This window comes from Acanthopagrus latus, chromosome 1 (assembly GCF_904848185.1).
Source record: "Acanthopagrus latus isolate v.2019 chromosome 1, fAcaLat1.1, whole genome shotgun sequence".
NCBI classification, from domain to species: Eukaryota; Metazoa; Chordata; class Actinopteri; order Spariformes; family Sparidae; genus Acanthopagrus; species Acanthopagrus latus.
In genome coordinates this window covers 32,914,351-32,929,490 of record NC_051039.1, presented here as the reverse complement: position 1 = coordinate 32,929,490, position 15,140 = coordinate 32,914,351, and the positions used below count along the sequence as shown (strand labels likewise).

The 15,140-nt window shown below is 41.7% G+C and overlaps 1 protein-coding gene across 7 annotated transcripts in view; it reads left to right on the top strand.

The window, feature by feature from the left end:
* The window catches only part of LOC119022301 (glycine receptor subunit beta-like), a 167,000-nt gene that overhangs the window by 18,862 nt on the left and 132,998 nt on the right, over positions 1 to 15,140 (top strand). For 4 of the 7 annotated variants that reach the window (XR_005075889.1, XR_005075888.1, XM_037103014.1 and 1 more), the window contains exon 1: positions 4,234 to 4,343. The exons of 1 other annotated variant lie outside the window; for it this stretch is intronic. The gene's annotated coding sequence lies outside the window, so the exon portion shown is untranslated. Of the gene's footprint in view, positions 1 to 4,233; positions 4,344 to 15,140 lie in introns of those variants that run through there. 2 more of the 7 variants (XM_037103032.1, XM_037103049.1) reach the window with 2 other exon arrangements.

The window sequence follows — 15,140 nt, the reverse complement described above, 5'->3', positions numbered from 1 at the left end:
AAATACTTTAAGGAAGAAGCTCAAAGTATCATGCCTGATGAATTCAAGACACTGGATGATGTGACATTAGTGCTCAAACAGTGTTCACAGCACAGAGATGGAAGTTCCATCTTACTGTGCTTGCTCTTGGGAGTCTGTGTGCCACCACTCTATCAATCACACTGGTTCTCTTGGGAGATCTTGAAAAAAATCCAGAGATTCCAGCCAGATCAAAGAAGAACTGATTAACTAATGGGGTGTGTTGCATGATGAAAGCTAAAAAGAAAGAGGGCTGAAAGAGCTTAAAAAGGTGAACAGTTTTGAAATAAATGTAAGGGCTGTCACCAAAATATTTATATTTTGAGTAACAAGAGACATTGCTGAAATCTGTTTCATTTTTTTTTATATCTGGAGAGTAAAAAATGACAGCAGCAGAACGAGAGACAAAACAAGTACTGTCTGCTCTCCTCCAGAAACCTAGGCTCAAAATTAACATTATGGCTTATGGCGGAGCTGCTGGAGTGCTTGTCGCTGTAGGACTTCTACAGCCAAAAGTGTAAGTCCTACATCTGAAATAGGACCATCAACTGAAAGCCAAGATGTTCTACATTTCTTTGTATATAGTATCTATGTGAAGTAAAAGATGTGGGATCCAAATCAAGTTGAAGACAATTTTTTGTCCAGTTCTTTCAGCTGCTCTACACTCTAGTGATGATGTCACGCCCTCAAGCTCGCACAATACACACCCATTACGAAATCAGAAGACGGCCTAAAACTCCTTAAAACTAAAACTGTGATAATTTGAAAACCATAAAAGGTTTTTAAAAACGGAATACATGCCCAACAGTTCAAGGTCTTCTGACTCTTTAAAAGGTGGAATGGTATCTGTAGCTCAAAGCATGAAGCACAAAAGAGGTTGAAAGTGGATGAGTTTTGAAGAGGATTTGAAGATTTTCCCATTTACTTTCCATTCAAACTAATGAGACTGCGACCAGATTGCCACCTATTGGCCAATTTGCACCAAATTTTACACGAAGCCTCATCAGTCCATGGAACACAATTGTGAATATTTACGTGATAATCAGATAGTATTTTGTTAAGGTGTACAAGATTGTCTGCTTTCAACACAATATGCAGGAATTTGTTGTTTTAAATTTCGGGCGTTTTATGGACTATCAAAATTCTTTTAATAACTTTTTGTCAGGAGGGTCCATAGATGCTTCATGCAAAGTTTAGTGCAAATTGGTGAAATTGCCTAGGAGGAGTTTGAAAAACTAGGTTTTGCATTTGTCTGATTTTGCAAATGGAAAGTTAGCTCGAAAGTGGGTGTGGCCTACACCAAATAATTCAGCTGAATTGAGGGAACATGTAGATATAAGGTTTAACAATGTGTGACACATTATGTGTGTTATGGGCCAAAAATGCTTTCATGTGGAAAATGGAACCGCCTGCTGGTCATTTTTGGTATGTAAGTTGCAGGGGCTAGTCTTTACCACCCCTATGAATTTTATTTCCATAAGCGTTATGGTGTGGGCACAGGGCCAAATATAAAATTAAACTGGTACCAGAGCGCCACCTAGTGGCCGATTGATAAGTCCTTTGTCAGATATCCTCAAGAGGGCTGTGGCAATGATTATACCAAGTTTCGTGTCAATCTGCCCAACCGATGTGGAGATATAAACTATTTGCATTTAAAGATATGCAACACTTCCTGTTTGGAAGGAAATCTGCAGGAAGTTGTTATCTAATAACTTGAGCATTGTTTGGCCTATCGATAATAACTTTTTGTCAGGAGGGTCCACAGATGCTGTGTGCCAAATTTCGTGCAAATATTTCGTGGTAATATTAATAGCTCTCCTCACATACAAATATAAACAATTATCCACTCATCACGTAACTGACATCATCACTGACGCACACAAAGGAATAAAGAAGAGCGCTGACGATTGGTGGAGGATTAGCTCAACTAGTTAACTGCACATTAAGTTTTATCGAACACACTGCGCATGCGCTAACAGTCCGTCTGTCTCTGCATGAAGCAGCATATGGTGTACTCCTCCCAGCAGAGAATTCACAGCAATTTCCCTCTTATTTTCTGTAAAGTCATAACCTAACGCAATATTTGTGTTCAGTCCCTATTACAGTGATGGTGTTTTCAAACAGATTAGCTAAATTTAAGTAATGTTCGTTACGTCAAAAGTGCCAGGTGACAACGTTAGTTAGCGTGTTGGCCTGATTTTAATGTTGAATGTGGTTTAAATGAGAGGTTTTGTGTATCACACACACATAAAGCCCTTGATCAAGCATTTGTGTTTTTTTTAAAATTTTTAGATTTTAAAAGTTTTTATTTCTCAAAATAATGACTTTATTTCCAGCTAGAAAATGCGCGTCTCTCTCCTCCCTCCATTGCTGCTTGTGTGGCTGTGTGGTGTTACATGTGAGTTGTCCCCATGCTGAAAATGTGACTTGTAGCATACGTGACATCACAGGCTGAGACGCAAGAAGAAAGCAAAAATTTAAATTTGTTTAATGAGGAAAATGACAAAAATAACAGTAACGCACAGTGATCAATGATTGTGTACCGGACCGTTTTCAATGTTGCACTTCTAAACAGGCATGGTGCGACTGTGAGGCGTGGTGAGGGTAAACAGTAGTGTTCTGGTGATATGTTACGGTGAAGATGGCTAGGATAGACATGGCAGTTCATCACTCTATCCGCGGATGTCAAGATGAGCAACTGGAAAGCCGCTGAGATCCAGTAGATGCGAGCGTCTCCTTGGTCTCTGTAGCTGTCAGCTTGTCGTTCACTACTAGGGTCGCTAGTAGTTTAGAACCCAGTTCTAAACTCCAATTGGGTGCAATATAAAGCTCTTATTTTGAAGACAAATTCGACCTGCTTCCTGTTAGCTGTCTGTTGCTTGAGGCAGCTAACGCGAGGCGCTCCACTGCATGCTTCCTTTAATAGCGGGGGTTTAACATCAGAGTGTGTTTGACTGAGGAGGTGAGAATATGGGCCATGGGTCTATGATTAAGTACATCTGTCAAATGTTGCCACATTTCTTCCCATGCATATGTTGTACGTAACTGTTCATGCCCAACTTCGTGCTTCACGTCACATCACATGTCTATGCCTACCCCAGTGGAGGCTTTTTTGGGAAAGAAGGAATATTAAACCTCCCTTTTAGATAGACAGGGCGGCAGAGTGCAGCCTTGCAGCAAATGTGCCATCTTTTCTATCTAGAAGGGGCTAGTAATTCCTCTCTCAACCAGTAGAAATGCTGTGAACACCTGATTATGCATGGAAAAAAAAGTACCGTCATATTCCCTGAAACCCTTAGAATTTTGTAAAATACCATGATAAAAATGAAACAGCACTATGATCAGGTAATTATTGGACAAGTTTTATGATGTGTACTTGACCTAAATGTTGGGTACGGCCAAGCTTCCAGCAGCACGTTACGATGGGACTGCTATGAAACGGGCATGCAGATTTTTTTGTCTTCTCCGTGTACCCAGTTGCTATGGAACTGACAAATTGCTCAGGTGTGCTCTTAGACTATGGGAGATGGGACCTTGTGGGACTGCGACAATGAGGCACCATCTACTGGACATTAAGGTTGGTGCAATTTCCTTTGCTGATAATAGTTTGTTAGTGCTAGGAGGCCGCATTCACGCTTTGGTCTACATGTAGGCCCCTCTATTGTCTGAACCGAGTGGTGAGGGTTCCACCATTGGGGAGGGAGAAGCAAGCCAAACACACTGCAGAAAAGTAAATATAAAGAATTATATGTCTGGAAGCATGTTGTGAATGCTTCCAGTGTTGCAGTCAATAGTGTGCATATGTCCGCCCAACAGTCCCCTCTAATTCAATCAAGTCTAATCTTGTATGCAATTCATATGCGTATGTACTGAGTGAGTTTGTATTTCTTGGATATGACTGACAAACACTGGCCTCCATGTTGTGTACAAAGACATTTTTGAGATTTGTGTATCGTCTTTTGGGAGTTAAAAGTATTAGATTCCATTCGTTAGCACAACTTAACAAATATGTAAAAAACAGTCCATTAATAAAGAAATTCACTACTTGTGCTGAGAAGCAGCGAGTCAGTAACAGTACTGATTTACTTCCCCCTTAGCAGAGGTAGAGAGGAACTTGGAATAGGATGCAAGAGCAGTGCAGTGGAGGAACACACACACAGCGCAGGGGAGAGAGAGATGGGGGGTGGGTGGGGTGGAGGGAGTGGGGGCAGACAGGAAAGAGCGAGAGGGAGGACATATAATCAGGCTCTAACCAGAACAGCATCTCAGTGTCTAACCACTGAATCCCTGTAATGCAGCATAACTGATGATCTAATGCACTGGAGGTAAGAATCAAAGAAAAATGCAATGCTTCCATCTGTTTTGTTCTGTTTCCTGCCGTTGTACTTGTAAGGCACAGCATATATGTGTGCACGTAAGTGAGAGAGAACAAGAGCAAAACATAGGGAGGAATAGACCTCCTCTTCGACCAGAGGACTTTGGTACTGTCCTATTCTGAGAGAGTCTGTTTTGTGCCTTTGTGTGTGTAGAATATATGTTTACATGAGTTGTTACTGTTTTCCTTCTAATGGATAGAGCACAATGTCTTTGTGTGTGCGTAGTTGATCACAGCGGCTTCAGTGAGCTGTGTCATCGCATCCTGACAGTGTGGTTGAACGCCGCAGTCCCCCCCCCCATACACCCTCTCCTTGTCCTACTAGTTTCTCTCACTATGACTCTGCAGGCTGGGCTATTGGACTGTACAATTTCCTCTTTGCCTACAATCTTTGATATTATAGCAAGGGTCATCAGACTGAATCTTTGCTACAGTGATGATCTAGCCTCAGAGACCTAAACTATGGTTTAAATTAATTTCAAATTAAAAGGTAGATAAGAAAAGGAAAAGAAAGAATGAAAAAAACACCTTATTTGAAGTCAAATTAACATTAAATAAAATAATGGTTTTCTTACTTATTGACATTAGGATAAAAGCATAAAATGTGTTTATTAAAAGAAACATTAAACTAAAACCTTGATGCATAAAAAGATAAAATGCAATGATGCTAAAACTGGAATAATGGCCCATAATTTCTTTAACTCTTTCTTACTAAAACCCTGGTTGCTGAATATCGTACAAGCTGCAGTTTATACATTTTTTTCAGCAATCCTGAATAAAGTGCCTTACAATATTGGTGGTAGTGGTAGTGGTACCGGTTACTGGTTGTCGCAGTCTTGACGGTACTTGACTCTTCCAAACTGGCTAATCAAACACCAAATCCTGGTTGATCAAATCAACCGGCTGCAGACAGGTTGAAAATTGAGAGTGAAGATTAATCCACTTTTGAATCCAAAAACCCTAAAACAAACTCTGTATTCTCTTCTACTTAGGGTGTTTACTCCTCCTGAAGCTTTGAGCTTACAGCTGTCTCCGCCAGAAATTGCTGCCCCCAGCAGCTGAATGCTAGTTAACTCTTACAGGGTCTGTTGTTATTCCATATGTCAGCTGACCACTATGTCACTTGACATAAAGGAAGATGTGGTTGTTTTCATGAGGTAGTGATTCGTTGGATATCTGTGAAGTGAAGAGGTACGTTTAGGGAGGAGTTACCTGGGTTCTCCAGAAGCTTATATCTGAGCTGGAATTCTGTTCTCCCAAGGAGGTAAGTCCATCACCCACTCAGTGGGACCAGGATGTAATTGCATGTCCCTAAGTATCTGCACGTGTGCATATGGTACTCAAGGTCTGCAATTTAACCCTATAGTCAATCTGTTGTTTCAAATCCAGTGAATATAACATTCTTAGATTCTTACAACACAAAACGTTGAACTCTGGACTGAAAATTAACATATATTACATTATCTGTCAAGTATTACATTATCAGTTTAAAAAAACACCCTCCTGAAAATGTAGTAAATTCCCAATGATGTAAATATGTTAATACAATATCTGTCATTACATTATTGGTGAAGTTATTACATTATTATTATTACACAGCCAGGAGATCAAGATCAGTAACTGATATAAGCTGAGGTGAAGCCTAGTAAAAAGCTTGTGGTTAGCTGTCAATCAACGTGACCGCACCCTTAATTATTCATAACTTTAAGTCTTAAAGTGACAATCTTGAGGATTTCCACTTACTATTTACTGAATCAAAAATGGCTTTATACATACAGGATCAGGCGATGTCTGCCAAATTGGCATATGACGATGTCAGGAGTTAAACATCATGATGGAAGTTGACATTGTTGTTTATGAATTTGAGGCTGTGTGTTCCCTCAATGTTGACATACGGCAGCAGTTGCGTATTAGCTCACCACAATAGCCACCTCTGTTTCCCATCATGGCGCTGACATGAATCTCCTACTATCTCACCCTGCAGAGGAAATTTTCTCCCGTTATCGACATACAGTCAGTGCAAGGTTAAAACGTGTCCTTGTCTCCATGAGTCACCATGAGTCTGTAACCTAGCTTTGTTCAGCCGCATATGCTTAAAACAACGTGTACCAACGAGCCAAGGACGCTACGTGTAGACATGAAGAAAACTGTCCCATGGGAAAAGAAACACTGCTGCCACAAATTTAACAGAATGTCTTGGGTTCTCCTAACTGAGCTGGTTTAATAAGGAAATAATAAACGGGACATGGAGACGTAATGTTGCACTTGGCAGCAGCATACTTTTTTTCATTTCTTTTCCCCACATATCACAAACAACAACTCGTGCCCTACAACAAGTCTGAGGATTGTAGGGATCAGGTCAGGGAATTTGTAGTCCATGGCTGTTAGCCATTGGCCCAAATTTAAAACATACTTATTCAGTGTCGTTCAGTGACATTAAACTAACTAATTCCATTCATTATGATGCAAACCACTATTCTGTCTGGCTGACCAACTACTGTCACTGACTGTGCGCCGCTTGTGGTATTTTCCAGGGAGTCGCCACTGACACTCACGGTACATTTTTGGTATGACAGCATATGCAAGGGCTTACATCAGTGGGCCCAGTTTCACTGTCCACTTTTCCTTTAGCAGTGAACTTGGAATATGCCATTTTCGTGCAATCTAGGCTCCTACAGCCAGCAAAATGTCAATATGCTAACTGCTCCATAAACAAAAGTGAAAATAAAAAATTACGCTTGCAGCAGTGAGTGACCCAGTAACAGGCTGTCTGTGTATCATTGGCATGGAGACAAGTCCCGGTATACACGTGCTGACCCAACCAAAACACATAGTGAAGGAATAACAGTTTGGGGATCACAAATAGGCGGCCGGCGGGCCGGATTTGGCTCAGGGGCCACCTATTGAGGGCCATTTGTGTAGACTTTAACTCAGCAGTTTGTGTTTCACTTTCTTCCTTGTATATCGCTCTCTCTCATCTCACTATGCTCTCTTCACGTACAGTTCACTCTCACTTCCTTATTCTTTTGACTTCGAATGTGATTGTCTCATTAACAAAAGGCTCATTCACAAACATAAATTCACAAAACTTTTTTTTTCTATCCTTACAGCCATATTTAAAACATTTTAACATACATTATTACACAACCAATAATTAAAATTTTAAATGCTGCATTCAGTAATCCTTGAACCTTACCCAATATAAATTTTTCTCATTGAGCAATACTATAACTTCATTGCTAGTTAATGAATCTTAACATTTTAACCATAATGTTATTTATCAAAATATGAACTCATTTATTCCCTTATATTGTTATTATCATGAATAAATTTCCACCGGGTTACACTCTTCCCCTTTTTCAATGTCTGTCCTGATTAGACACTAATTAACTTAATGGAGGAGTCTAAAAGGCATAATAACTACTTGCTGTTAGTGTTTTCTTATTTTAATAACTATTCCTCTGTGCACAATGGTAGGCTGATCTCTTGATCTATCAGGCTCATCATAGGTAAGTCTAATAGTCGGCTTAACAGTCCTCTTTGGTCTAGGCTCAGATCTGGGCTTCACTCTCTCCTCCTGGACCTCAGATGATTCACCTTGGTCAGACGCCGAACTAGCTCCACCGGTCTCTCCCGGAGCTACTTCCTGATCACACTCCTCATTTTCAGGTTCTGGTTCAGAGCTGTGGTAATCATCTTCTGGGTCTGAATCATGTTCAGCAGGTTCAGCTTTAGGGTCATTACCTGTTTCAGGGTCACTGTCAGGTTCTGTTTCAGGGTCATCTTCAAAGCCAACTGCTAGCCCAGCAGTATTTGTCACTCTTGGGATAAGCTCTCCCTGAGTGGCACGGTAAGGGACATAATACGAATCGGAAAAATCCTACAACTCCTGAGTCTCTGACCTAGCTCTATTTGATGTCTCTGGCGAGTGTCTGCTCTGGTCTTGGGTCTGGCAGGTGGATCTTCAACCTGGTTGGTGAGTGGCATTCTCACAAGCTGTCCGATTGGAAGAAGGTCTTCCCTGTGTATTTGCCCCTAGTCTTTCATTCTCTCTTTTGATTTTGAACACAGGAATGTTTGGCATCTTTCCCACAACATAGGGGTCAGGACTCCACTTACTTTCTAAATTGTGCTTGCCTCTCAGGCCTACATTCCTGAGCAGCATTCCGTTGCGGATCTCTATGGAGTGAAAGGTAACTTGGCGGTCATACAACCATTGTTTCTCTGGTGCAGTTTGTCTGCAGCATCGGCGGCTAACTTGTAGGCTTGCTTCAAGTCTTCCTTGAGCTTTGTGACATATTGGGTGTGGCACGCTTCCTCTATGCCATCTGGAGATGTTCCAAAGCACAAGCCAACAGGAAATCTCGCCTCTCTGCCAAACATGGGTGGTAAGGTGAGTTAATTGTGGCTTCACACTTTGTGCTGTTGTACGTGTGGACCAAGCAAGGCACATGTTGATTCCAGTTATGCTTCCTCTCTTGGCCCAATGTACCAAGCATGGAGAGCAGAGTTCAGTTGAATCTTTCTGGCTGCAGGTCTCCTTGTGGATGATATGGTGTTGTTCGCGACTTGAGTATCCCCATCAGAGTCAACAGCTCTCTCTTCATTCGGCTCACTAAATCTCTTTTTGATCCTAATGGGTCCTCAAAAGCAGTCTATAATGTACAAAATATTTTCCCATCAGGATCTTTGCCACAACTTGGGCCTTTTGGCTTTTTGTTGGGAAAACTTGTGCATGTCTCGTGAAATGGTCTGTGACCGCTAACATGTTGCTTATGCCTTTGGAGTCAGACTCCATGGAAAGTAAGTCCATGCACACTAAGTCTTCATGGCTTACGATCTGGTGCATGTAGCAGCTCACTGTGCAGGTGTCTCATGAGCGACGCACTGTCCACAGTTCCTGATATAGAGTATACATAATAACTATGGCTACGGATAAATTCTGTCCAGGAAAGAGAAGCTGTGAATTTACTGCTTGAGAGTAAGAGGGAATTGTAGATCTAGTGTTAGGCATTCTGTGAGGAAGGTTAGCTGTAATATTTAATCTCGTCTAGATACTTTTTGGGTAAATTGTTGTGAAACTGTTGAAACTGTGTGTTAACAGGCAAATTCGCCCAAGTCAGCTGTGACCAATGAGGAAAATCTAGCACTGGGCATCTGGGCTAGATTCTCCACCAGTTCTGAACTTGAAGTACTAGGGGGGCTATGGAACTGCCAGTCTGCAGTCAAGAAGGAAGACACCATTTCAGCCTATGCCTCCCTACAGACTCTCAACTTCCTTGCCCTTACAGAGACTTGGATCACCCCAGACAACAGTTCCACTCCAGGTGCCCTCTTAACTACCTACTCATTTTCACACTCTGAGACGAAGACATGAGACAAACATGTCGTGGCAGAGGAACTGGCTTCCTCATCTCCCCCATGTGGTCCTAACAGGTCCTTCACTTTTATATTCCACGCTGTCACTGTCACTGTCACTGTCACACTTAGTTTCAAACTCAACTCAAACTCCCAATCCTCTCTGTGACTTTTTTCATGAGACAGATGCCCTTCTAAGCTGCTCCCCTGACGATGGCACACTGCTCGCTGTACTGGCTAACCTTGACTTCAGCATCCCCCCAGTGAAGCTGCGCCCACCTGAAGTCATCGACTTCTTCTCCACATTTGACCTCACACTCTTCACCTCTCCACCGGGACCAGGAACCAACTCAACCTTACCTTGACCTGAATCAGTCAGGCTTCAGGATTGGTCCACACCACTGAGATTGCCTTTCTCATGCTGACTGAGTTGCACGGTGCCGCCAGAGCCTTGTCCAACTTGTCTGTCCTCATTCTCCTCAACTTATCCTCCACGTTTGACACACTCAACCACCGAATCCTCCTCTCCACTCTGGCTGAATTTGGCATTGCTCACTGATCTAAGCTAGTTCACATCATACCTGAAAAACTGCAATGGTATACCAGATATCATGGTATCGCAGTCATCAACAGCGAGGAACCTGGGCGTAATCCTCGATGACGGACTGTCCTGTGCCCCCAACATCACTGCTGTGGCCTGATCCTGCAGATTTTCCCTCTACAACATCCGCAGGATCCGGTCTTTCCTCACAAAAGGCGCAACGCAACTCTTGGTCCAAGTGCTGGTCATCTCCCGCTTGGCTGAACTCCCAGCCTCTGACTGTACCATTGCAGCATGCCTTGTTTACAATCTTGCCAAATTGCCAAGTGACTCCCCCTCCTCCATGACCTCCACTGGCTTCCTGTTAAGATGATGGTGCTGGCCTCTAAGGCTGGCAATGGAACTGCACCCGTCTACCTCCAAACACTGGTCAGACCACATGTCCCAGGAGAGCACTTCGCTCTTCCACATCAGCTGGCCGGCTGGAACCTCCATCACTCAGAGCAACCAATGGCCCCTCAGCAAAGACGCGACTCTTCTCTGTTTTGGCACCTCAGTTGTGGAACAGACCACTGACCAATGTCAGGACAGCGCAATCAATCTCCATCTTCCCCAAAAGACTCAAGACTCATTTTTTCAGACTTCACCTTGACTCTGCATAGCACGACTCCCTAAAGTGTGTGTGCTGGTTTCACACTAATATTCTGTTAAACTGTGCATGTGGTGTCAGACACAGCTCCACTGCTTCATTCTTGTTAACGCTGAGAATGTATGCAGCTGTAATCAAACTCTGGCATTTCAGAAGCAGGGTTGATTTTTACAACACAGATGGTGATGTAGTGAATAGCCAAACTGTAGAACAAAGATTCTCACACATTTAATTCTACTGAATATCAAATGTTTATCATTGAACCATATTATGATACACATTGCAACAAGCAGTGGCATGTGTACTTATGATGTGATATAAGCAAAGCCAAATCTCAAATTAAAGTCTGCTAGATATTTCATCAGCATCCTTTCTATCATGTCCGCCAGAATGCAGTAGAGAGGGCTAGACTGCGCTGCAGGACGTATCAGATGGAAGGATTTTGGAAAAATCTGTCTGGCCTATCCTTATATTAATTGTGAACATACTGAGTCTTTTTCATCTCAACCATGTTAATTAGCTGATGAAACTAACATCATCTGTTCTAGAAATTCACGAAAGCTGATGATTTTAAGATATATTTGACCTGATGTAACATATGCTATGTTAATAAATAGCATTAAAGAATTGCAGAACAGAGTGGACATTGCTTTAATAATATCTTTGATAGATTTTGTGTATTGTCTCTAGTTAGTCAATTTGCATTTCAACTTGAGTTTGTGGCCTTGTAGTTGCATATCCTTAAGTTTGTGAGATTTGAATTGTATGGTCAAGAAAACAGCAATGCAACCTATTGCTTCACAGGTGCATCCTCTTTCAGTGGTATGCTTAGATCTTTGGATAGGAGCTCTGACATCAGCAAGTCAGGTGATGCAAAGTTAGGATCTTGGATTTATTCTGTATTCGGTATCACATTTTTAGTTGTTTCAGTCAATAATAATTTCCCCAAGTCTGTAACACTATTTTCTCACACAGGTAATTTGATTATCAGGTTGTTACCAAATGTAATTATTAAGGTTGTCAGTTTAACGCATTAATTAGATTAATCAATTTCACTGCAAATTAACGCATCATAAAAATTAACGCAATTAATTCTGAGATTGAGTGGCAATTCAATGCGCGAGCATTTTCAATTTGGCCCATTGAATGACCCGTAGGCTACTTGGCAGTGGCACGTCACGGTAGCACTAGCACCGAGCAGCGCCATAGAGAGACAACATAACTCCATCACTCTGGCACCGAAGAAATTGTCGGGGCGTGTTCATCACTTCCCACCTGCGTCGCTAGTCAAAGCAGGGTGACAACAGACATGAGCCGTTTTTAGACAGAGCACCAAGCCGCCAATTATATTAATATCAATTAATAGCCGCCTCGCCTGCTATCTAAAAACGAGGCAGAAATGTGCCGGCCTCTGCGTGAAGTGGGCGGAGGTGACAATGACCTGCACAGGAGTTTTACAACCAAGAAACAGCTGATCACAGCAGTCAGTCCATCACTTCATCCGCGGACATTATGATGAACAACTGGACAGCCGCTGAAATCCAGGAGATGAAGCGTCCCCTCGGTCTCTATAGCTGTTTGGTTGTGTTAGCTTGTTGTTGTGTCGGAAAGCTAAGGACGGTCGCTACTTTCAAATTAAAAGCCCCCCGCTTAGAACCCAGTTCTAAATGGGGTGCAATGTAAAGCTCTTATTTTGAAGACAAAATCTATGTCACTGTTCAAAGCCTTATACTTCTACTATTAATTGTGAATTGCTTATTCAGCCAGCTTTGGTATTCATTTTGAATTGCTTTATTGAGTCAGCTTTAGTGCTCATTTTGAATTGAGAGTCTGCTTAAGTGCCTATTCCAGACTCAGCCTTATTTTATTTCTCAATCTTATTTATAATTGGTTTGCTGGGATGTGCTTGACCATTTTCTTTTAAATTTCATTTATGAAACGCACTTTAAAAAAATGTGGAGTTCAGATCTTCTCTTCTTTGTGTATTCAATTGATTAGTCATGCAATACAATTTTGTAATGTCCTAGAATTCGAATTCTTTATTTGGGTACCTTTAGCAGATATTAGATTAAAATTCGATTAATCAGATTAATTAATTACAAAACCTGTAATTGATTAGATAAATTTTTTTAATCACCTGACAGCCCTAGTAATTATTTTTTCAAAAGTGTATTGGCAAAGTGTGTGTGATTCTCAAGATTTTCAACAATAGCTGATTAGTGAATCATGTAAAACTGATCATGATGGGGAGATAAGCATGAAAAATATTAATAATATTAATACTATTAATAGTAATCTGTGTAGGTTTTATGAACACCTCCAAACTGAAACATGTTCAAGACACTGAAATATGTCCAGTTACCTACGATATTGCACTCAGAGCATCTCGTAGGTCTTCATTGGATTTAAGTCAGGGGAATGAGAGGGAAAGTCAATGGCATCGATGCCTTTATCATCCAGGAACTGCTTACCCACTCTGGCCACTTGAGGCTGGCATTGTCCTGCACCAGGAGTAACCCAGGGCCCACTGCAAGGTCTGAGGATTTCCTACCAGTACCTTACAGCAGACATGGTACCATTGGCAGTCTATGCAACCCTCCAAGGATGTCATCTCCAAACCATCACTGACCTACCGTCAGACTTTTCATGCTCGATGATGTCACAGGCTGCATATAGTTCATCATGGCTGTGCGCTCTTTCACGCCTGTCACTGGTGCTCACTGTGAACCCACACAGCTGCTCTGTGCTGGGCTGTGAGCTCAGGTCCCTCATGGTCCTTCATGGAATCCGTTTCTGACCGTTTGGTCAGAAATACGCGCACCAGCTGGAGGTCATTTTGTTGGGCTCTGGCAGTGCTCCTCCTGCTCCTCCTCCTAGCACAAAGATGCACTTACTGGACTACAGGTACCGCCTTATGCTACCAGTAGTAACAAGGACACCAGCAGAACACAAAACTAGAGAAGAATCAGTCAGGAAGGTTAGGGAGAGAGCAATTGTCTGTGGCCACCAAATGCAAAACCATCCCCTTTTTGGGGGTTTTCTTGATTCTGCCTCTCCATTGCACCTGTTGTCACTTTCATTTGCACCAAAGCTGGTTAAACTAATTCACAATAACTTGTGTTGACAGATTAATATCCCTTAAGTTTAACTGATATGGTGTTCTACTGTGACGATTAAATGTTCCTTGTAAACAAGACTAATTTGCTTGGTGCTTCAACAAAAGAATAGTCGGCATAGGCTGCTGCCAAATGACAAGGATGAAAGTATTGCAACACTTGCAGAAATTGATCACTGAATACATTTTCTTGAGAAATTCTCTTTTAAAAGTTTTTAATTTAATTTATTTTCATACATGCCTGTGAATTCATAATTTACAAATACCTTCAGTTCTGCATATAGACAGTGGGCTATGCGCAAAAGTCAAGAGTCAGGACAAGAACCAGAAGGGACAAGTGGATGAGCTGAAAGACCTGAGGACGGCATATGGATCAAATGGATTATGGATCAAACTGAGTCATTCCATCGGGGTTGTAGAGTTTAGCGCTTACAATAACAGTACTGGAAATAATGCTGACACCAGCAACCTTATAAAGCATTTGAAGACATGTCACGTTAACTAGCACAGCAAAACTGCTCTCCCCAAACTTTATGAGACAGGAAATGTTTCAAGTAGGGTGAAAGGTGTGCAGGCTGTCAGCTTTACTACTGACATTTGGACCTCTGACATGTGTCTTTGCTGAGTCAACACACTGGATGGACACAGTATTGCGATCAACATTTGCTCTTCATAGTGCTGTGCTTCAAGCAAATGATTTTTGTGAGTACGTTTTGAGGGGATTATTTATTTAGGTTGCACTTTCACTACTGTTTTAAATTGTTCTATTTAAAAAGTGGCTTCACATCCGTGCATTGTACTCAAGTCTAGTGTTGATTTTTAATCAGCTTTATGGGTGAGATTGTGGTGAATGCTGAGTTGAGGTCAACAAACAGCATCCTAAAGTAGCAGTTTTTATTCTCTAGAGGTCAAATGTATAAAACTCTGTCTGTATTTAGGTGTAGAAATCTGTATTCACACAAAATAGGATACAAGCATAATCAATGTTTTTTAGTCAGATTTATAAAACTGTATCTCACGTAGTCAGTTAGAAGAGATGGCCAGTCAGCGGGGTCTATTGGTGCAGCCTTTAGTCCTGATGCTG